Genomic DNA, 10,464 nt, shown 5'->3' with positions numbered 1-10,464 from the left:
GAAAGATACTGCTTGTTTCTTTATGATGTCAGAAGGAGACTGCTTGTTTCTTTATGATGTCAGAAGGAGACTGCCTGTTTCAAAACATGAACATTTAACGTTTTAATGAAATATTAAACGTTTTAATGAACCTTTAATCGTTTTTAAAAATGAACATTTAAATGTTTCAATGAAGAATTTAAGGTTTTAATGAACATTTTAACGTTTTTAAAAATGAACATTTAAATGTTTTAATGAAGAATTTAATGTTTTAATGAACATTTTAACGTTTTAATTAACATTTTAATGTTTTAATGAAGATTTTCACATGTTAATGAACATTTAAACGTTTTAATGAACATTTTAACATTTTAAAAAATGAAGATTTTAACGTTTTAATGAAGAATTTAATGTTATAATGGACATTTAAACGTTTTAATGAAGATTTTATTGTTTTTAAAATGAACATTTAACCGTTTTAATGAAGAATTTAACGTTTTAATGAACATTTTAACGTTTTAATGAAGATTTATATTCAACAAGCATATATATTCTGATATATATCAGACATATATATCTTGTTTCTACATGATATCAGAAGGAAACTGCTTGTTTCTTTATGATGTCAGAAAGATACTGCTTGTTTCTTTATGATGTCAGAAGGAGACTGCTTGTTTCTTTATTATGTCAGAAGGAGACTGCTTGTTTCTTTGATGTCAGAAAGATACTGCTTGTTTCTTTATGATGTCAGAGGGAGACTGCTTGTTTCTTTATGATGTCAGAAGGAGACTGCTTGTTTCTTTATGATGTCAGAAGGAGACTGCTTGTTTCTTTGATGTCAGAAAGATACTGCTTGTTTCTTTATGATGTCAGAGGGAGACTGCTTGTTTCTTTATGATGTCAGAAGGAGACTGCTTTTTTCTTTACTATGTCGGAGGGAGACTGCTTGTTTCTTTGATGTCAGAAAGATACTGCTTTTTTCTTTATGATGTCAGAGGGAGACTGCTTTTTTCTTTATGATGTCAGAAAGATACTGCTTGTTTCTTTATGATGTCAGAAAGATACTGCTTGTTTCTTTATGATGTCAGAGGGAGACTGCTTGTTTCTTTATAATGTCAGAAGGAGACTGCTTTTTTCTTCATGATGTCATAAGAGAGAGGATTATAAGATACCTTTCGTCAAACATTTTGACAGGTCTATTGTTTTTTGACCTTTTTGACCTTTCAGTCCTATTGTTCATTTGACCCTTGACCTTGCCCCCCTTTCCTATCATTAATCAAATGGACAGGTGTATTGTTCAATCTTTGCCCCCCCTTCCGTATCATTAATCAAATGGACATGTGTATTGTTGATCATCCAGATGGCCTAGACCCCCCACGCCGCATCATCAATGGCGTATTGTTGAGCGTCCAGATGTCCATGATCCCCACGTCATAGGCTAATGTGTGTAATGGCGTGTGAAGTTTCTTATTGTGTTACTCCAGCGGTTCTCACAGCCCCCTCCCTTCTGAGTGTAATCCTATAGTGGATAACTCTTTAAAAGCTCAGATCGTGTCCGAATGGTGAAAAGCCGACCTCTAAGAAAAAATGATGAACCACGAGGAGATGCATGAAGCACCAAGCCACGAGGAAGAGGAATGTCTTACCTCTCAGATATGTTCATCACCTAAATTCAACACACAGAAAGTTTTGTCATCTAAATTGTACTGCAAATGCAGAGAAGCAAGAAAAAGAAGGCCAGCCTCACCAGTGAGCAGAACCACATCAGTCTGACGCTGCAGCCGTTATAATGCATTTACCAGCCCTTACTGGCACACCATATCAGTCTAACCTCGTGGGACTTTTTATATCAAACATGACATGGCTCACTGACAGTGGATGAGTGCGGCCTAACTGCTGTGAATGACAGCCCCACACGCTGGTCAAGTACTTATGAAATGGTTGTATGTCTCCTCAAAGTTAAAGAATCTGTTTTTGGAGTAGCAGACAAGATGGGATGGTCTGCTTGCTCTCGAGTGAGTGACAGAAGCTGAGGTCAATGCAAGAACTTTTGCAGCCTTTTACTGAACACACACAAACTCTTCAGAGTGACACATTGTCTATGTCATTAATACTCTCTTTGATTTACTCAGCCATCTGGCAGATGTTCACGTTGGATTTCGTATGTTCAGTCTTAAACTTTGTGTTTAAATGTGTAAATATTTACATGCAGCTCACTGACACTTTTTGACCAGAACTAAAACTATTGTGTAAAACTCTCTGTCCAGCAGCACATCAAATTAATGGCTGTAAGCCCACACACACACACACACACACACACACACACACGCACGCACACACACACACACACACACACACACACACACACACACACACACACACACACACACACACACATTTAAAGCACTTTCCCCTTTCAGAAAATGTCTGACTCTCTCTAAGACAAGTAAAGAATTCAGGTTACCAACTCTAAACACCATTCATACATTTCTCTCACTTCAGAAAAGCAATGGTTTGCCATCCTAAACCATTTATGGTTCTGTTGTAAACCACCCTGCATACTCAAGCCTATAAGAATAAAAGTTGATCCTTACCTCAGCGTGAGCTTTTAGTCGACAACTCACAAAGCAAATTACTCTGTATTGTTCTGCAGGTGGATTTGTTTGAAAGAGTGTCTGGAAGTTGGTTCAACAAAGATCTGTTGAGCTTTCTTAAAGCTCATTCTAAACAATTTTACACGGCCAGCGACTTCTGATAAAGCAATTGACTTCCTTTTTTTTTGCAGGTGGCGGGAAGGTTTTAAAACAAAGATCTGGTTCATTCTAACCAAGTCGGCATGGAAACAATTCACAAAAGCAAATGACTTGCTATTGTTTCAAAGAGCTATTTAGGTGAACAGCATCTTTGGTTCGTCATCATCAGCAGTGAAAGCTTAACCATCGCCTCCTGCCTTTAGTGTCACATTTTGTTTTCACTGTCACACACACACACACACACACACACGCACGCACGCACGCACGCACACACACACACACACACACACACACACACACACACACACACACACACACACACATTGCTTCCTGCCTCATTGAGACATGATGAGATTGGCTTGACAACGCAACAGATTTTTCATAAGCGATTTCAGGAAGAAATGTCCGGTACAAAACCGGTCCGGTATTATTTTTTGGATCGTAAAGGTTTTTTTATTTCTGCTCCGGGGAGTTTTGATGAAGCAATGGATACGAGTTACTAACACACACACACACACACACACACACACACACACACACACACACACACACACACACACACACACACACACACACACACACACACACACACACACACACAACTCTAAACACCCATTCAGACATTTGTCTACCTATACAACAAAGCAAATGACTCTGTATTGTTTATAAACATTTTTTTTTCGACCAATAGCAACCGTTTTCTATTCAAGATTTTTTTAAACAGCTGTATAAAATGTAAAACCGCATTTTCGGAGTCGTGATTTGAGGTGTAACAAGCTAAGATGACGGGTAAGTTTTTAACTTAAGACGCAAATCTTTTTTTCTCTTTCTGGTTTAACATCTTTATTTTCAGACGCTATTGTCATATCGGACGGCGAGTGGGAAGAAATTCCTATTGAGGAATTAACTTGTAAAACTCCGGTCCCTCTCGATGATTTGTCTAAAATTAATCGTGCGGTCGAGAATCTGAGTGAGTGGATTTTATAAATATATACGTAACGTTCTTTTCTTCAGCTGAGAAATATCTCATTTTACAGAAAAGGAGGGGGTTCAACCTTACCCCGGAAGTGATAACTTTTACCCAACCACGCCTCCATCCACCAGCCGAACCGTCTTACATTCGTATCAGCCGAGCCATACCGTCAGATCACACGCGAATGCGAACGTGAAAGCTGTTCGTTACAGGACCATCACGCCACAGACGATCCTCGAAGCTGGTAAGTGATTACAAAATAGCGATTAATAAGTCAGAGATGTGTCGTTCATATTTATCATTTTTATTCTCCAGAGCAACGGCCGACGGCCTACGCACCCCCAATATCTCAGCCCCCACCACCTCCAACCCCTTCTCATGCGCAGACGGATGGTAACGATAAAAAAACAACTGATTAATAAGTCAAAGATGTCTCGTTCACATTTACCGTTGTTTTTTATCCTTTCAGAACAACATCAGACAGCCGCTTCAATATCTCCGCCCACACCTCCTCCTCCTCCTCCTCCTCCCCCTTCTCCTGCACAGGGTAAGAGATATATAAAAAGGTGGTTATTTACTTCAAAGATGATTCGTTCATATTTTTCCTTGTTTTTATTCTTTCAGAACAATCCGACAGCGACTCTGAAACCACTGAACGTGCTACTGAGTAGCCAGCCGGTAAGCTGTTTCACAAAACTGCTCCGCAGAGTATATTAAATTTTGAAGTAAAAAAATATGTTTTTTATCCTTTCAGAACAACCCACGACCGACGAAGAGAACGCACCACCTCCTGCACCTGTACAGAGTAAGTTAAATTTATATATATAATTTATTAAAAGCTCGTTCATTTTATTTATTTTTTATTTATTTTTTCATCAGAAAAACGGTTAAAGAAGAAGAAGCGGGGCAGATTTACGCGACTTCAGAGATCAAACAGGATGAAGTTTGGCTACCTGCTCCTGCAAGTGAATTCCGGCCTGGTGGAAGTGATCCAGCAAGTTCTGGCTCTGTAAAAGGAGGACGCAGATTTTTTTTCTTCATTTTTAGTAGGTTTTTAATGTCTTTTGTATCATGAGTGAAAATTGGTTTGATGACCTTTCAGATTTGTTTGAAGTAGATGATGAATTAAACGTAGATTTGTTAGATCGAATTTTAGCCAGCCAAAATCCCTCAGTGGAAGAGGCCGAAGAAATTCTATTAAATGACTGGTTTGATTTAAGCGGACTGAGTGAAGTAGATGAATTAGCTTCAGATAGTGAGATCTTAGACGATATTTTAGCATCCCAAGCCGTTTCAAACGAGGTCGATCAAATTCTAGCAAATTCAGATGAGCCTTCATCAGAAGCAATAAACGACATTTTCAGACAAATAGAACACCAGCAGAGCGTAAACGAGATCGATCAAATACTGGCAAATTCAGATGACCCTTCTCCACAAGCTGTAGATGAAATTTTGAGACAAATAGAACACCGGCAGATCGGAGGGAGCGTAAACGCAGCTTTTAACCAGCGTGAAATTAGAGAGAGAGTGTCTTTTCAAGCAATCAACGACCCAGCCGAGTTTTATATTAATCTGATGGAAATATTAAACAGGTTTGCTGAAAGAGGAAGCCAGATCGCGCGTCCCAACGATAGAGTCCAGTTTGAAATTAATACTTTGCACACGACGCACCACGTTAATTTTAATTATGACGGATCAAATATGTTAAATCAGCTTCAGTATTTACTGGATCTGTTAGTCCAATCAAATGAAGCATTAGAGGCCGACAACGAATTTAATTTCAGACTGCAAGTGATAAGTAATCCTTCCGGCGGTGGGAAACGAAAAATCGAAACCATTCTGGATCACGAATTAGTCAATAAAAAACGAAACCATCTCATTTGCCCTCCAGAGGCCAATCAGCCGTTGTGTTTTGCGCTAAGCATAGCCGGACTGTTAAATCCCTCAGCGAGAGATACAGAATTATTGAATGTGGCTAAAAATATTCATCAACAGGCAGGGCTTCAGGAGCAATCAACCGTTTCATTTAGCGACGTGATTCGATTTGAAAATATTGTTCAAAGAAAAATAATCATTTTTTACAGATCCGACAGAATCATTTCTAAATTTGAAACAGATTTTAGCGATCGGTCAAATCCGTTGTTCATTTTGCTACTGAATCAACATTATTACGGCATTAAAAATATTAAAGGTTTCTTAGGAGCCAAATATTTTTGTTCATGGTGCTTTTCCGCTTATAATAACATGAACGGACATCATTGTAAATGGTTCTGTCGCGTGTGTAATACCGATTTATGCAAACGAACAGAAACGTCTCTCATCACATGTTCTGATTGTAATCGAATATGCCAAAATGTAATATGTTTTCAAACTCACAAAACACCTGTTTTAAGGCCTCAAGCAAACAGGTTAGTTTCTCCTTGCGAAATGTTTAAAAAATGCACCATTTGTAAACAAACTTATTACATCGCCATGGGTGGAAATGGTTCACAGCACGTTTGCTCAGCGACCAAATGCATCGTTTGCAAACAGTCGGTGGTCACGGATGATCATCGCTGTTTTATTCAGCTTGAAAAAAAAGATGACGGTTTAACGGAAAAGGTTATTTATTACGACACTGAAACGTTTACGGATCAGAACGGTGTGCATACACCTTTTTTAATCTGTGCAAAATCCGATTCAGGCGACGTTTGGGAGAAATTTGGTTTAGATTGCATTAAAGATTTTATTATGCAGATGCGTCGTCCTAAATTCAGCAATTATACATTTGTTGCACACAATGCGCGCGGATTTGATGCTTATATAATTTTGAGAGCTATGTGTCAATTAAAAATTGTTCCCAAAAATATACTCATGCAAGGCTGTAAAATCCTGAGTTTTCACGATCCAGATTTCGGGTTGAGATTCATAGATTCCTTAAGTTTTCTCATGATGAAATTAGCCAACCTTCCAGCTGCTTTGGGCTTTACAGATAAAACTAAAGGTTATTTTCCTCACAGATTTTCATCGCTTGAACATCTGAATTATAAAGGGCCTTATCCAGATGTCAGCCATTATGGGATTGAACAAATGTCTCTGGAGCATAAAAAAATATTTTTAGAATGGTACACCGATGTGTCTAAACAGCAGCTGTTTGATTTCAGAAAGGAGGCCGTGTTTTATTGTAGAAACGATGTGGAAATTCTGCGTAAAGCATGCGGTATTTTCAGAGAGGAGTTTTTTAATGAAACAGGTATCGACCCGCTGAAATCTGTCACGATCGCTTCAGCTTGCATGCGCGTGTTTAGATCAAAATTCCTAAAACCAGACACATTGGCCATTCCTTGTCCGCTCGGCTATCGACCGCAACAAAAACCATTTTCAAGTTCAAGCATCGTGTGGCTGGAATGGGTTTCACGCAGTCAAAATGTAGACATTCAACACGCTTTAACGCCTTTGGGGGAGTATAAAGTGGGAGATTTTTATCTCGACGGATATGCTGTGATTTCAGGCGTCGAACAAGGGTTTGAGTATATATATAGCAATAGAATACACCTCATTAACACACAACACTATGTTGGAGCAGGTGGAGGGAGACCAGGGGGTCTTAGCACACCTCTGTTGTTGCTTGGCTGCCTGGGGCTGGAGTCTAGGAGGGAGATCTGGCCGTCTGGTTGGGGTCTGGGGTGGTGGGTTGCTGTGCTCGGCGGTGGGCGGGGGAGCCTGCTCATCAGCACCCCAGCAGAAAGGGTCAAACTCTGGTAACCGGTGGTGGTTGTACCCCATGTGCAGCATTACCGGGACCAGAGTGAATAGGGTGTGTATGGGGAGCATGAATGGGTGTCCGGCGTGTATTTTTGTAAGTCTTTGGTTGTATGTGCATGTGTGAGCATGAGGGAGGGAGTGTGTGACTGTGTTTGTGTATGACTGTATATGTCAGGTGGGGCCTTTGACTCCTCCCTTCTCCTGGGACCTCCTTTGATGATATAGATCTTCGTCTCCCCTCCCCCCTGTCACACCTGGTGTGGGTGTGATGCCTTGGTCTGCCTGAGTGTTCGTGGCTCCCGGGTCAGGGAGTTTAAGATTTTTGGCATCTGCCTGATCAATCCCGGTGGCGGCCTGGGGGGGTCTGGGTCCCTGGGCTCTGCTGGGTCCCCGGCGGGGGTGGTCGCCCCTGGGTCCCGGGTCGCTGGGTCCCGGACCCGGCCGGCTAGGGGGTGGGAGGCTGCGGGCAGGCCTGAGGACTTGCCGCTGATATCTCCCGGGGCTCTGCCGGCTGCTGGTTGTGGCCCCCCGGGGCGATCCTCTGTGCCTCTCGAGGGGGGCGGGGGCCTTTCTGGTTGCGGGCTCCTTGGGGTTCCTGTGTTCTGGGGCAGCGCCTGGATCTCTGGGACTTGGAGCTCCCCCCCCGTCTCCTACGCGTCTTTGGGGGGCAGATCTGTGGTCCCTCACACTCTCTATTGGACGCTCCTATAGATAAACCTTACATAAACAAGCGCGTGTACACACACAGGTGCTCACATGGTGCTCTCATAAGTATGGGCTTGGGCACGTTCAACACATGTCTTAAGACTATGGTGGGCACTCAATGCACTGTGGTATATTATCGTGTGACTGTTTAGTTAAACAATGATTGATTATATATTTCTTCATCAAGTTGACGCAGTGATAGCTTGATTTTGTTATATTGGTGTTGTGTCCCATTTTTTTGTTATGTTTTGCTTTTTTCTCGTCTCATTTTGCAGGTCTAGAAGCAGACTCTTGTTCATTATTGTTTATTTTTGTTGAATCCCCCCCCCACCTAACCCCCTCTCTCCCCACCTTTTCTCTTTTCCTTTCTCTTTCACCTCTGTCTCCGTGTCTGGTCGAAATTACAAAGCATTCAAAAACAATAACAATAAAGTTTTAAATATCAGGTGCGACATTAAAAGCAGACTCTTTGATGCTCCACCTGAAACATTAAAAGCAGATGCTCTGATGCTCCACCTGAGAGTAAAACTGTAAGGCTTGTTACCAGCATTCAGACATCAATTCTGCTTGCTTCACAGCCAGACAGGACACGTAAAAAAAAAAAAAAAAAAAAAAAAAAAAATGTTTCTTACAGTCATCCATATGTCCTCTGAGAAAAATCACTTTTGGTGAAATTTATGACAAAACCGTCGAAAAGCTTCAGTCGTTGGAAACTGTGCATCGATTAAAAATGATTGTCATTTGGGAACATGATTGGCAGGAGATGGTAAAAACTGATCCGGACGTGAAACAGTTTGTCTCAAGATTTGACCCACCGCCAGCTCCTCTTTTACCTCGTGAAGCCCTGTATGGAGGCAGAACTTGTCCGGTTCGGCTGAGGCATTCGGCTCAGAGCGGTGAAAAAATCCACTATGTGGATTTTACGAGTCTGTACCCTTATGTAAATGCCACACAGGCTTATCCCATAGGCCATCCCAAAATTCATGTTAAAAATTTCAGAGATCCAAGTCACTATTTTGGCTTGATTAAAGCTGTCGTTTTGCCACCCAGAAAACTGTTTTTCCCTGTTCTGCCTTTTAAAACATCCAAAGGTAAACTTGTTTTTACACTATGTCGCACATGCGCTGAAATGAATAATCAATCTGATTCTTGTTCACACAGCGCGTCTCAACGTGCTTTGACGGGCGTTTGGGTGAGTGTAGAGTTCAATTACGCTTTGGAGTCAGGTTACCGTCTGGTGAAAATGATTGAAGTCTGGGATTTTGAGAAAAGCAGTAAAGATGTGTTCGCAGGTTACATTAACACGTTTTTGAAGCAGAAACAACAAGCGTCTGGTTTTCCTGAAGGATTGATTGACGATGAGTCGAAAAGAAAATACATTCAGGACTTCCAACTTCATCAGGGAATACAATTAGATGAGTCTAAGATTCAGCACAATCCTGCTAAGCGTGCCATTTCAAAATTATGTCTCAATTCACTCTGGGGAAAGTTTGGCCAAAGAGATGATCTTGTACAAACCACATTTGTTCAAAAACCTGATGAATTTTTTGACATTCTGTTTTCAGGGAAACACAAAGTTAAATTCTTCAGCTTTGTCACTTCAGGAGCCGTTCTGGTGCAGCACAGTTTGACAGAAAAATGCCTAACGACTCCTGGTAGAAGCAACAACATATTTATAGCCGCTTTCACCACAACTTATGCCAGACTGAAATTATTAAATGCGTTGAACAAACTGGGAAATCACGTCATTTATTACGATACAGATTCTATAATTTATTCTGTCAAAGAGAATGAGTGTGTTTTACCAACAGGACCGCTGCTGGGGGATTTAACCGATGAACTGCACGGCGATTCCATCACGGAATTTGCTTCATCCGGTCCAAAAACGTATGCTTACAAAACCCGGGACCGCCAGCAGGTGGTGCTAAAGGCTAAGGGTATCACACAGTCATTCATTTCATCTGATCACATCAATTTTGACAGCTTAGCGCTGCTGGTTGAGGGGTACGTGGCTGGAGAAAGGGGAAGATTTTTGCAAACTCGGCAGGAGATCGTCAAGAGGGATAAAAAAGGCCTCACTCTCTCGAATGTTTCATTTGTGAAAAGGTTTCGTGTGATTTTTTATAAGCGGAGGTTATTTGCTGATGGCAGTACAGAACCATTTGGGTATTAAAAATGGAAACTGATTTTGACGCTAGACTAAAATCTCCATTCAGTGTACAAATAGCTGGTCCGTCAGGCTGTGGAAAAACCTTTTTTGTAAAAAGTATTTTGGAAAATTGTATGCAATGTTTAAATGAAATGCCAAAA

The 10,464-nt window shown here is 41.0% G+C and overlaps 1 long non-coding RNA gene across 1 annotated transcript; it reads left to right on the top strand.

Annotated features, from left to right (window-relative positions):
* Window positions 1-3,885: 3,885 nt before the first annotated feature.
* On the top strand, window positions 3,886-4,238 carry LOC139062574 (uncharacterized). The gene is made up of 3 exons (XR_011516133.1): window positions 3,886-3,949; window positions 4,021-4,098; window positions 4,175-4,238. It is a non-coding gene; the product is annotated as an uncharacterized lncRNA (long non-coding RNA).
* Window positions 4,239-10,464: the final 6,226 nt, after the last annotated feature.

The sequence above is a fragment of the Nothobranchius furzeri genome, chromosome 13 (assembly GCF_043380555.1).
Source record: "Nothobranchius furzeri strain GRZ-AD chromosome 13, NfurGRZ-RIMD1, whole genome shotgun sequence".
NCBI lineage: Eukaryota > Metazoa > Chordata > Actinopteri > Cyprinodontiformes > Nothobranchiidae > Nothobranchius > Nothobranchius furzeri.
The sequence above is the reverse complement of the archived record's forward strand: the minus strand, read 5'-3'. Positions and strand labels throughout refer to the sequence as shown.